The sequence below is a fragment of the Ambystoma mexicanum genome, chromosome 6p (assembly GCF_040938575.1).
Source record: "Ambystoma mexicanum isolate Mex_15411 chromosome 6p, UKY_AmexF1_1, whole genome shotgun sequence".
Taxonomy (NCBI): Eukaryota; Metazoa; Chordata; class Amphibia; order Caudata; family Ambystomatidae; genus Ambystoma; species Ambystoma mexicanum.
In genome coordinates this window covers 108,628,678-108,641,341 of record NC_090935.1, presented here as the reverse complement: position 1 = coordinate 108,641,341, position 12,664 = coordinate 108,628,678, and the positions used below count along the sequence as shown (strand labels likewise).

At 49.0% G+C, this 12,664-nt stretch overlaps 1 protein-coding gene across 5 annotated transcripts in view; it reads left to right on the top strand.

Annotated features, from left to right (window-relative positions):
• Window positions 1–12,664, top strand: part of LOC138511252 (protein unc-13 homolog B-like) — a 2,171,549-nt gene that overhangs the window by 1,057,566 nt on the left and 1,101,319 nt on the right. The window contains exon 1 of one of the 5 annotated variants that reach the window (XM_069626796.1): window positions 7,140–7,727. The exons of 3 other annotated variants lie outside the window; for them this stretch is intronic. The gene's annotated coding sequence lies outside the window, so the exon portion shown is untranslated. Of the gene's footprint in view, window positions 1–7,139; window positions 7,728–12,664 lie in introns of those variants that run through there. One more of the 5 variants, XM_069626795.1, reaches the window with a different exon arrangement.

The window sequence follows — 12,664 nt, the reverse complement described above, 5'->3', positions numbered from 1 at the left end:
TACATGTTGTTCATTGAAGCGTTAGGATAACATTGTCAATGTATAAATACATTTTGAGGTTTGTCAAGCGATCCATGTTTAGGTAGTTGCAACTACATCCTAACATCAGTTCTCTAAGAGGAGGCGGGGCTGAGGGAGAGTGAAGGAGTGACAGTGGAGTAAAGGAGGGAGTGGTTCGTGGGAGAGAGATGGCCACATTCCTATATAAAGGAGTCGGAGGGCAGCGGTTGTTAATTGGGAAAGACAAAGGCCGTAAGAGGCTTATAATGGATTGTCTGTTTTATGCACGTGCTGTGTACACCGCTGCTCGAAATTACATGGAAATATATGTGCAATGTGCCTAATCAAAACCTTTAAAGAAACCCCCCAAAAATGTGTTCACTACCATACCGCCCAGCAGTGCACCACTTTGTGCAATTGCAAGAGGCGTCGTTTACCAGAGTAACTGCAAAGACACTGGCGTGGATACAGTAGGAGGTGCACATTCTAATGTAGACATCAGATTCCAGCACGAAACGTGCTTTAACCTCGAGCCTTTCCTTTTATTTGCATCAGGGGAACTCGGCTCAAAGGGTAGAAAGTGCAGAAGCAAGGAAAGGGTCGGTTCTGGTGATGCAGAAAGTCCTGGTCTAGAGGACAGGATGGTCGCTTCTAATGATGGCCGGCTCGCCCAGAGCCTGGTCGCGGGGATGGGCTGGGGCGCCTATTGCTCCTGCAATTCCCTAATTGGCATTATTTTCCACTTGGGTGCCAAAGCAGACTCGAGCCACAGAGGGAGCTGCGCATTTGTGCTGTGCAGCTGATCATGTGTTCGCTCATGGGAAATGAATTCGTTTCCCACGGGGAATCCGCCATATGATTGCATCTTCTTTGCCCTCAAGAAATGCTGGATGGAGGTCAGGGATTTTGTTTTTAAATGGGGCAATTTGTCCTTAGTATTTGCCAGGCATTTCTGAATAACTTTGAATAATTTCTTCCTGACTGCACAGCCACCCCCAAAGCTCTCTGAAGGCTGATGTGTTGCGTTTGCGGGTGAGTAATGTTCCATTATTAATGGAGCAAGAACCGTGGCCGTGGGAAGGCAATCATTGCCAAGGTGATGTGTGCTGGGGTAAGGGAGTACGAGTCATCGAAAACCAAGCGAGTGAGTTTCGGAGATCTGGGCTGAAAATGCCTGTGTATGCCATCATCTCCGCCACTCCTGAGACCGCGCCCTGCCCACCGTTCATCTAGCACTCCCACACTTCACTTCCACTGCTTTTCAATTCTTTGTTTCTGCTGCACCTTCTTATCGGATTATAATACATGGCAGCCTGTGATATCCCTATAAAAGCCTGGAAAAACGTGCTTCTTACAGGCATGCAACATTGCAACTGACCTGTAGTAAGGAAATGACAGCACAATATCGTAACCATATTTTCCGTAGTGTACAATGCTAAGTGATTCCACTTCCTGTTTTGTCAACAGGTGAAAGGTTGTGTTCCATCGCTTCCCGTGATATCACTTCGGGGTGGGGTCAAATGACATCACTTCCTGTGATGTCATCAGGGGGTCAAGGGTCGTGTGATGTCACTTCCGCTACCCCTGGCATTTTGGTGAAATGACGTCCCTGCAAGCGCTCTGTAATATGTTATTACGCTAGGTATTGTGTGGGGGCAAAGGGTAATCGTGACAGGGCATGCCCTTGGTAAAGCAAAGAGTAACACAAAAAATTGCCAACTGGGTAACAATTTCGATGAATAACAGAGGTCTGGTATGTTTTCCAAGGTCAGGAAATTAACCTGTTCTTTAACATAAAATCACCGGGGTTCAGGGCACAGTTTAATGTTCCTGAAGATCGGAACTACTGTAGGTTTTAACGCCCACAGAAGCAAGGCTGTGTAGGAGGACAGAAAAGGGAAAGATTTGAATTCTAATTATCCCTTCCTGGTGAACTCCACTGTCCCTGTGTAGCGCTGCTGGGCCGCCTACAAACAGGAGGATAGAAAAAGAAGAAAAACTAAATACTTCTAAATGTAATTAACCATTCAGTCTTGCACAAAAGTGCCCTATCGCCCCTCTCTCCCCCTATGTGTGTGCATGGGGAGAGACAAGTACCAAGTGTATGGTTATTACGCACCTGATGTCACAATGCCTGCTAGGTGAGCCAGCACAGAGCCGAATTGCATCTGTCATTAAAACACTTAAAGCTGTGACAAGCATTTCAAATTCCTTACTTGAAAAATTGTTTTCTGTAACAATTTACGAGACTATATTTTAAGGACTATAATTATTAAATAAAGGCACTTGACATGAGATGGTTGATTTCAAATTAATTTATTTCAAATGAAACTAGGGACTTACACAGATAACTGGAATAATTATAAAAGGAGTACGCTAACAGATATGGACTAACACAGATTCTTCTAAGGAAAGGTGAACAGATGATGCTGGCAATTTGGGAATTGATTAGGGTTTTTATGGGATTTTAATAGGATTTGAGTAGGATGCAAAGGTAAAAGAGTAGAATATGCAGTTTTGGGATACTGGGTGATGTGATACTTACAAGGTAAGCTTGTGTTTGGTAATTTGGACAGCCAGCAAGGTCTCAGGACAGCGGAGCCAAGGATCTGCTCACTGGGACAGCTGGGCTCTCTGGATGGGTCAGCTGGGCAAAGGGCAGGTCTCTGGGCTCTCCTAAATGGGATCAGCTGCCTCTTCTCCTTTCTGCCTGGATTATTGGGTATGCCTGGATCTGGATGGTCCTGCCTAGATGGAATCAGCTGCCTCTGGATCTGGTTTTTGAGTCTTTGAATCTTGAATATCCCTTGTCTCCCTGTCTCCCCCTTAAATAGCCAGAATGTCATCATTGGTTTACAACCTGGGGGTGGGGAGGGTGTACCCTGGAGTTACTCCCATCCTAGGATAGGTCAGGCTACTGGTGGTCCCTCCTCTGCTCGAGCTGATTGGTTCAGGGGAAGTAACATAATGTTATGTGTGTGCATTTATGACTTCCTTTGTCTCACAAGCCTATTTTTACAAAAAATATTTATGGAGCAAAACTTCAAATGTATACTAGTCACCATCATAAGAAACAGATCTACAGATTCCATATTTCACAAGGAATTGACCAATCCAATAGCCAGCTCTGTGTGAGGTAGCATCACTTTTTGACACAATTTCACCATATCTACGAGAAACATATTTAAACTTCTGCAGATGGCTACACATATGCCCACTACTATTTTGCATACTTTCACTAGGTTGTATGTCTGTGTCATTTATACTTAATCCAGAAATGCATGTTTCATGCCATTCCAGTTACCCAGGAGCTAGCAACATTCACTGGGTCTTATTTTGCTTGTTTAAAAATCACATGAAATACTGGCATAATATCAAGTTATTGCTTATTTAAGGTGCTGAAACAAATGTCTTAATGTACAAGTTCTTTAAAGTCAGTGGGCTGACTGTGTGGGTGGTCCTGCCAATCCCACAACCAAATTGTCTTCCCGTGGGTCAGCCTGAACAAAGGGTTTCCATGACACCCTTTGAAGCCATATAGTGGGTGCTGGGAATGGGTGTAAAAGTAAATCACACTTCTGGGTCAAAACACAGGGTCCAGTCACATCCTTTGTATTTGCTGGCAGTCCTGCCGGCCAGTTTAGTCGGACTTGTAATTATCACACCATCAGCCCCAGCACATGTCCGTGCAGAATTAGTTCATTTGAGGATGTGAAAGTGGGAGGCAAGACCTCCTTGATCAATGCCTCCTGGGCCCAACACCAGTTCTGCTGGTTGCAGAGATTTTTTCTTTCAACAGAAACAATGTCTTTTTGGAATATAATATAAGGTACATTTGCTAGCAAACCCCCATATTCAATCACATTTATGTGCAAGCACAAAGTGTCATTTGACATTTAGTTTTAAACGGCATTTCCTGGTTTTCAGAAGAGAAAATTCACACCTGTGTTAATTTCTTTGTATTTCAAGTTTGCACATGCGTTTTTCTGTTAACCATAGATTAATTTCACTTAATCGTCTGGCGGGCTTTGCATAAACGGTTGATTTATGGACTCAAAAGAATGTTGCCCGGGCTTTCTTTGATATTGACATGAGAAAAAGAGAGAGGGAAGCGCTATTTCTTTACTTTGTGGTCATTTGAGTGTAACAGTTTATTTCAAAGGAAACAACAAGCCGTGTGGAATGACAACACAGAATTCTTTGCTCCTCCAGGGATTTCAGTGAAGCAATGCCATTCTTGATATGGATTGCCTTACTCCTTGTCAATTTGATAAATTAAAGCATGCAGGGCTGTGTCTAAATGGAGTGCACATTTTATAGTATTTCAAAATGAAAGAGCAAATTGCAATGTCTTTTTGCGCAGCTTTGAGTCTTTAAATGACAGAACAGCAATGTAGAGCTATTCTGATTTTAGGTTATTTTCTCTGATTCACATGAAGTAGAACAAAATGCAGCCATTTTTGGGGTGCCTAAGTTCAAATCTCGCCACACATGTGCTAAGCAGACAAAAGTACCGCCGTCATTGCGGTCCTGTGTAAATGCCTTTTTTTGGTTGTAGGGGAGTTCTGTTTTGGGCTTTAAATGTACCCCACAACCTGCACCTCCTCAGAGGTATTCTTCCTTTTCTCACCTTCCCCCAGAAGCTCACAGTCTCCAGAGCCCTGGTCCTCTCTGGGCTGGACTACTGCAACAGTCTCTTTCTCAATCTGCCGTCCTCTACTCTCTGACCTCTGCAACTAATCCAGAACAGGACTTCAAGACTTGTCCTTGGCCTCAAGCCAAGGGACCATATCTCTCCAGCCTTGAAATCTCTCCACTGGCTCCCAGTGGCTGCAAGGATCAAGTTCAATACCCTTTGCATCGTCCACAAAGCTTTATGGGGCCATGGCCCGCACTACACCCAACTCTCTTCCTAAACACCTTCCTACTCTAGCCCTTCACTCAGCTCCCTCAAACTCTGAGGGTCATGTGTTTCTCCAGGCAGAGAGTGGAGGGTAGATCTCTCATCTCTACAGGTGCCTCCCTCTTGAATGGCCTTCCTGCCCCTCTCAACATTGAGCCGGACCACCTGAAGTTCTGGAAGCAGCTCAAGACCTTCCTTTTCTCCTCTTTCTCTCTCTATCCCCTGCTGACCTACCCATCTGCTGCACTGCCTGGTTGCTTGCCTACCCTCAGAGTCATACTGGGTACCAGGCGCCTCCATGATCAGTCTTCCCTGCACTGCCTCCGGACCTACTGTGCAATTAGGGGCTGTGTCTGTAACCCCACAGTCCCCTGCCGCCCTGCACTTACCCAGAGCCGCGCTGCACTAAAATCGGAGCAATTCTGCTTTGATTGCACTCCCCCCCCCCCTTCCCTCTCCCTGGCACGTAGCCCCCCCACCTCCCTTCCCCCGGCACTTTACTTTGTCGCACTTGCACAATCTGAATGACACAAGGCCTAGTGGGATTGTTTATCTTGTGCTACCTCTGTCTTCCCTTGCTTGTCTTGTATCGCCTAGAAACACTTGTGTACAGGCGTGTTATTAATAACATATCATTATTCCCAGTGGTGGGTGGCATGCAGAGGAGTTATTCATTTTATTTATTTAGTACATTTTTAAAAAGCGTGCAAAGCCCACAGGCATCTAGGCGCTGGTTACACAGGATGAAAGGAGGGGAAGTACTTGGAGGGGAGAATGTTGGTTGAAGAGGTGGGTTGTGAGGTGTTTCCTGAAGGTGTTGTATTATGGTTCGTCTCACAGGTGGGCTGGAGCTCATACCAGAGGGCTGGCGCCCACACATGGAAGCTTGCACCACCCGCTCTTTTCCTGTTGAATCTTGGGTTGACAAGTTAGTGTTTGTAGGCTGACTGCACCAGACTGGTTGAGAGAAGTGTTTTGTGATTTTGTCAGCCAAATATTGTGGTGTGTCATTGGAAATGCATCGGTAGGTGATGGAGAGTGTCTTCACTTAATTCTGTCCTTGACCGGAAGTCAGTGAGCAGCCTTTCTGGCATCCGAGATGTGATCATGTCTGCCAATGTCCAAGGCTGCCTGGAGGTCATTATTTTGAATTGTCTAAAGTTTGTGAAGGTTTTTTTCCAAGGTGCCGCGAAGTAGGAAATTGCAATAGTCTAGCTTGCACCCTATTAGAGCGCGGGCTATTTCAAGCCGGTTTTGGGTGGTGAGGAAGGGCTTGCTGGCATTAATGAGTTTGGTAGCTTAGCCAAGGCAGTGACAATATGGTAGACCTGTTGGGTCATAGAAAGGGAGGAGTCCAAGTATACGCCAAGGGTCTTGACTGAAGCAGCTACAGGTATTACATGGCCGTCGATGGTGAAGGTTTTGTAGGACTTGTAGCGTTTGGTTAGGCGGGCACGGGGGCCTATCATGAGGAGCTCAGTTTTTCGTCATTAAGGCAGAGGCTTTTGGCAGCCAGCCGGGTCTGGGGTCTGGATAGTTTAGTAGATATCGTTTTACGGAGGGAGTCGGTGGTCGGCAGTGAGAGGGATAAGGATTTGGGTGTCGTCAGCCTAATTAGTGTAGGAAATGTCGAGGGAATCCTGATGATCGATGTAGTGTTGGCTTTTTGTACAGTCCATGAGAAGTCAACACGCGCTGTCAGCAGGAGGCTGGCATGTGCTGACAGCGTCCGACACGCTTTGCTTGCATAGCTTCATTAGAATGTAAACAACGCGTGTCGAGCAGTTGGTGACAGGAGCGGCGTATGAGAGTCGCGCTCAGTGGGGCTCTCTCCCGTCATCTCATCTACTTAGTTTAATCTTTATTTATATTAATGTATTCATTATGATTTAATAAAGCAACTTATACGCTGCCTATCGCTTATTACAGTCGAGGTTTGGTGTATATGGTGTAGAGCGTTGGCGAAACGCTGGAACCTTGTGGTACACCACAAGAAGTGGGTGTAGGGGTGGGGGTAGCAGCGGCCTCCCCAGCAAAGACTCTGGAAGACAGAAGGAACACTTTTCATGCAATGGTCATGTGTGACCCTCTGGCTCCACACGTGTAGCTAGCAGCAGTGTACAATCTGGCTGGGAAGCTACCATAAGTACCCCCTGCCCTTGCTTGCCATCACGCCCCTACATTCGCCCCCCCTCCCCCCCACCTCTCAAACCTGAACAGCGATTCCGTTGTGTTTTTATCTCCTCGTGATCACATGGGGAGATGGAAACACGGGCTGCAGCCGCGGTGCTCGCGGCCATGTGCAGGGAGGGCAGCCCCGGGTGTGTGCCCGTGTGCGGGTATATCTGGGCAGCTGGAGAGGAGGGGGCGGAGGAGAAGACGCGAGAGCAGTAGTGGCCCTCCTCCTCCTCGCCGCCGCTTGCGCTGCTGGCTCTCCCTGCAATAGCAGCCCTCCAGGAGCTGGAAGTTTGGTGGCCACCGGGGTGACCACAAATGGAAGGGCTGTTGAATCATTCGGCTGCCACACACCCTGTGGGAATCCGGCTTCTGCACTTGGAGCATTGTCGGGATTGCCTGTTCGGCTGCTGTTTTTTCATATTTTTGTCCTAGTTTTCCGACTGCCGGGTGGGCACCTGCGGTTACTTGGAGGTAGCCTCGTCTACGCCCTCGGATACCACCGCGGCTTGTGTGGACGGCGGCGTTGTGTCCATGCGTGCAGGGAAGCCGGAGCACACACTGAGTGTGCCGCGTGCGCCCCTGCCCTGAGCACGCAGGCGGACTCGACGCCCGAGTTCGCAGGTGTTTGTGGTTTCGAGGCGCCCAGGTACGTGTTGGGGAGATCTGCACGGTGGCGCGCCCGGAGCTGCCGACAGGAGAGGCCGCCTCACCACCTGCGAGGGGACTGCATACCTCTGCTGTGCGGCGCTCTCCGTTTGTTATCCCGTCTTCCCACACTCTCTTGCGTTGACCGGCTTGTCGAGTTGCATAGCAACTTTGTGACAGAGAATCGCGGGGAGGGGGGTGCCTTGGGGTGTCAGATCTCGTAATGTGCATGCGATTTCTGCAATGTGTCTGAATTTTCTGCAGTTTTAATTATGCTTGGCGCCACCGCGCTATAGGACATTTGCCGAGTTAAGCAAATAGCGCGGGATAATGTTATACTTGATTTGAAAGCGTCCCGCTGTTATTCAGAACCTAGATGTGTAGAATTCCTAGTCGCTGTGTGTTATTGTGCGAGTGGGTAGAGCTGTCGCTGCGATGCTGGCTCAGGGCTTAGCTGCTAGTTTGCGCCTCTCCTCTGCAAATGTATCGGCAGTCAGGTGCTGGGGGGGCGCCTGCCACGACGCCGACATTGATGGGGTTGCAGGGCGCCTCCCCGGTTTGATTAGGACAGCAATCCTATGCGTGGATGCCTTCCCCCAATCCCGGTGCCCCAGAACTCGATCTGCCATCAGCGTTCAGTATGGTATGCCCTCCCCACCCCCGAAGCTGCAGGCAGTGTGAGGCACATGGCAGAATCTATGGAATGGATGCGTTCCCCTCCAATTCCTGCCTCGTGCACAGGGCAGGTCTGGACCGGGGCCACTGTATATGTATGTACCGTGTATAGGACACGTCACTAACCGACTCTCTTCGACCAGTCAGCTCAATTCACACAACATATCAACGTGCCAGTAAATAAACGTAGGCGATACATAGTTACTAAGTTAAAATACAACGCTCAGTTGGGGGGAGGGGGGCCCATACCGCGCAACAAGTAATTCCAATTAGGTGAAACAGGCCATCCAATCGGAATAATGAAGCTCTAGCCTGGCTAGCAGGAAAATGCCCGGCTCGCAGCCAATCGCTGGCTGGAATGCGCGAGTCAATCTGATTGTCATGAACACCTGTAACCTGATTGGCCCATGCACACAGAACAATCCTGCAGAATGTGGGGAACTCCTTTGCCGGTCGGGGGGTGCCCCTGTGCATTGCACCTGGAATGCCACTCTAATTAGAAGGCTCCAGCCAATGTCATTGCCTTGCTGTGCTGAACCTATGCACTGTTTTCGAAATCCTAATGTGCGTTCTTATATAGTAATTCAGGGCCCGGCTCGGCCGAAGACGTCTCGGCGCTCGCGGGGAGAGCAATTTCAACATGTTTCGGGTCTTCTTGGCCACAGCTGGGAAAAATAGCCAGAGGAACCCCTGGGGAGACGAAGGAATGTATCGAATGAGTTGATAGCTGCAGCAATTATCGCAGGCAAGCAGCGGGGAGCCGAAACTCTAAATGTCCACTGAAAAGCTCTGGATAGCGCTTATCCATAGTAAAAAGGCAATCTAATACGAACGCTGCCAGATAGTGCAAGTGGCCTGAGGGAGGTGACCGCATGGAGGGGCCAGCAGAGGTTGGGTTGCCTGTTATACCGCCAGTGTCGTTTCCAGGAGTCAAATTTAGGAGGGTGGGGGGGAGATCGAGTAAAGGGGGCACAGAGGTAGCCACAGACAAAAGGAGGGGGCCGCCCATAAAAGCGCTATGTGTATGCTATTCCCAAATTGATGCGGGAAAAGTGGTCCGGGGAGGTAAAAATCGTGCTTTTACACAGTAAGCAATTCGGTTGTATATAGGTATACATCTTGATGTTAACGATATTGTATTGTCTCATCCTATATCGATATTGAAAATAAATGTCAGCATATCTCCAATACTCGATATATCGCTGCGCGTGCGCGCTCACACTCGCACGCGCGCGTGCTCCCCTCCCCAGTTAAGTTCACTCCTGGTTTCGGGCCTTCATGGGCTATTTGTTCAGATGGTTCCTGTTGTTATTGTCTGGTAATTAACACATGCCATTTAATGCATTTTGAACTGACAGTGTCCATATTGTGTCCCGATCGCATGTGCCGGGGGTGGCCTCTCACAGGTGTGCCATTAATACCCACGGTTCGCATTCGGCTGCGGGTGCTTTTCTGGGAAGGTCTGTGCAGACTGCCGTTGGGGCCGTGCTGGGTTCCTTTCTCAGCAGTGCCTTTGTGTGGATATTTTATAGTGCAAATGTAGCGGGAGCACTGAGAATATCCAGAGTGGCCATGTGAACTAGGGGAGCACGATGTGTGTCAGTGTGCACGCTATAACAGCGGTCCACCAGCAGCAAGATCTGATCCTTTAAAGCAGTGTCTTCTGTGTGTCCCTTTCAGGCCAGAAGAAAGGAAAACAGGTGAGCAAAGAGACCTGCAAACATGCAAGTGATGGCTGGCGAAAGGAGGACAGCAGAATAGATAAGAGCCCCCTGCTTCCCTCAGTGAAGCTGGGGGCTCAGCCGGGGAGCCCTTGTCTGGGGCGAGCTACCTGCCAAGACCCCAATTTGAGTTTCAACATTCGGCGGCCGGGCAATGAGCTTGCTGAGCAGGGATTGCTTGGCACGAACTGTCCTGCCAGCGGGACACCTTTGGTGAGGTGCCTAACGATAGAGGGGTCCCACTGACAAATATCCTGGTCTGGCTTCCAAAGGAGCCTCTGGGAGTGGGGGCAGATTGCTCTCCCCCCGCTCAGTACACCACTGTAAGGGCGGCCCAAGGAAAGGGCACAGGATTTCAGAGGAGGGACACGCCCCCCCGACTCCACCCCAGCGCTGCCACTGCATATCCCCACTGCAAAGTGCACATTTAATGTCCTAAGTTAAAGAAGTGTGTTACTATGTCATAAAACTGCCAATATTGGGGTAGCTAGTCGTAGGCCTCTCAATGCCAATTTCGACTGCTAAAGTTGAAAGGCCCTGATGCCGTTCAAAAGTGCTGAAATAGCAGGTGTAACTACGGCTTATCAGAGGTGCAACACCATTGAGCTGAACGGGCTTAAGTCCCCCAAACCCTCCCCCCCATGAAATGTTGGGCTATGTTGACTCAACTTGGCTGACATACAGAGCTGTGGCCAGACAGAACAGGCCACAGACATTAAATCGCCTGGGGTTTGCTGTTAACAAAGGCCCTGCAATTAAAGCACTTCATTGTTAGCACCTGCATTCATATGTATACTTTTAGAGGCAGTTGAAATCGTGATGTGGGAATATACTTGCACGCCAGGGGAATGATTGGAATTGAGGGTGGGGGAGGCAGGAGAAAGCTCATTCTTCACAGTTTTAACTAATAAAGACAGTCCGTCTTTCTGCCGGCCCTTTTCAATAAAAAGCCTTGGTATCTTTTAGGTTCCCTCCCTTCTCCCTCTCCTTCAAGGACAAAATGGCTGCCGTATCGAAGGAGACGGGTCGATCCAGTACCAGTGAGGGTTAGGAAGTTGTCCAGACTGTGACTAGTCAGAGAAGGATTAGGTCTAATGAACATCATGAGTAAGTGATCCGAGCATTGTTATGCAAACCTATAGAGCGCACACACACCCAGGGGCATCTTGGCGCTAGCATTACCCTCATGTCCCCTCTTCCTCGTACCAGGCCCCACTAATGAATATTCAAAGTGCCCAGATTGCCCGTCCCAAAAATAAGTATGGCTACTGCAAGACCCAATGCACCTTGAATGCCACCCTAGTGGGACACACATGACATTTATGGGAGAGCTGATGGCAAGACTCCAGCGACGAACCCGCGATCTGAGCACCCCTCGATGAGCAAAAGTGTTTGGTGAAGACCTCGTGGCTGGCCTATAGATGTTCCCCGGAGGCTGCCATAACTTGGCAGCAACTCTCGTAGATCTGCCCATCAGGTTGCCTGGCAGAGGACAGCCTGAAAGAAGTAGATATGGGAGAAGATGTATTTTATTTTTTAGCAAATCGCTTAAATAAAATGGGCAAGCCTACTGACCCTCTTACGGCCGCCGAATGTCACAACAAGATGCTCAATGAGTGTAACTGAGCTGACTGGGACAGATAGACCAGTGTGAACTCGCGCGCATTGAGAGAAGATACATGAGGCCTGCTCCTCCAGGGATAGCACAATCTCCTGAGAGCAATGAAATGAAGAGACCACATTAGGGTGGAAAGGAGGGTCGCTACGCAAGGTAACTCTCTATGGCATGATGGCCAGGTAAGGGGGGGCTCAGACTTCCCACCCCCGCCCCATACTAGAGGCAGAGATGACGACTACCAAAAAGACATTCAACCCGGCGAGAGGGGGGTGGGGGGTGTAGTAACCTCCCAGCGGAGACTCAGAACGGGGTCATTACCACACCGGGAAAGATCTCGCTCTGAGCCTCCTCGTAGTGGGAGACCGCCATCTTCCCTCGCCGGGAATGAAGGTAAGTGCGCCTGTCCCCTGCCCCAGCCCCCTGGTCCACCTATCCTCAACCCACCCCACTTACCTGCGCTGCTCTCTGCCTGCAGTACCGTTCTGGGCACAACTTCACCGCATGAATAACTGCAATGGAAAGGGAGAAGGGACTATGTATAGTCCCTTCTGTCTGATACATAGCGGCATGTTTTTTACATTATTTTTCTTGAGTTGAGAAACTGTTTACATGCTGTTACTCCACTGAAGGCAAATCAACTATTAGTATCCTGGGATAACATGCCACAGCACTAATAGCAATAGAACGTGAGGGACGGGGCATTACCTGTCTGCTAATGCCCCCTCTCCATGGGTTCAATTGCTTAAATGTTTAAGGTCCACAAGCTCAAGTGTTCGATTGGGGAAGTTGTTGTTTGTCACATGGTCCTCCCACCAGGACAAACTGAATGCTCAAAAGGCTGCCACTGGGCTCTGAGCGTAGACCGAGATAGCCAGATTTCTGCAGGAAAGCTTCAAACTGGGGCTATGTCTGCTGTTCCACAGT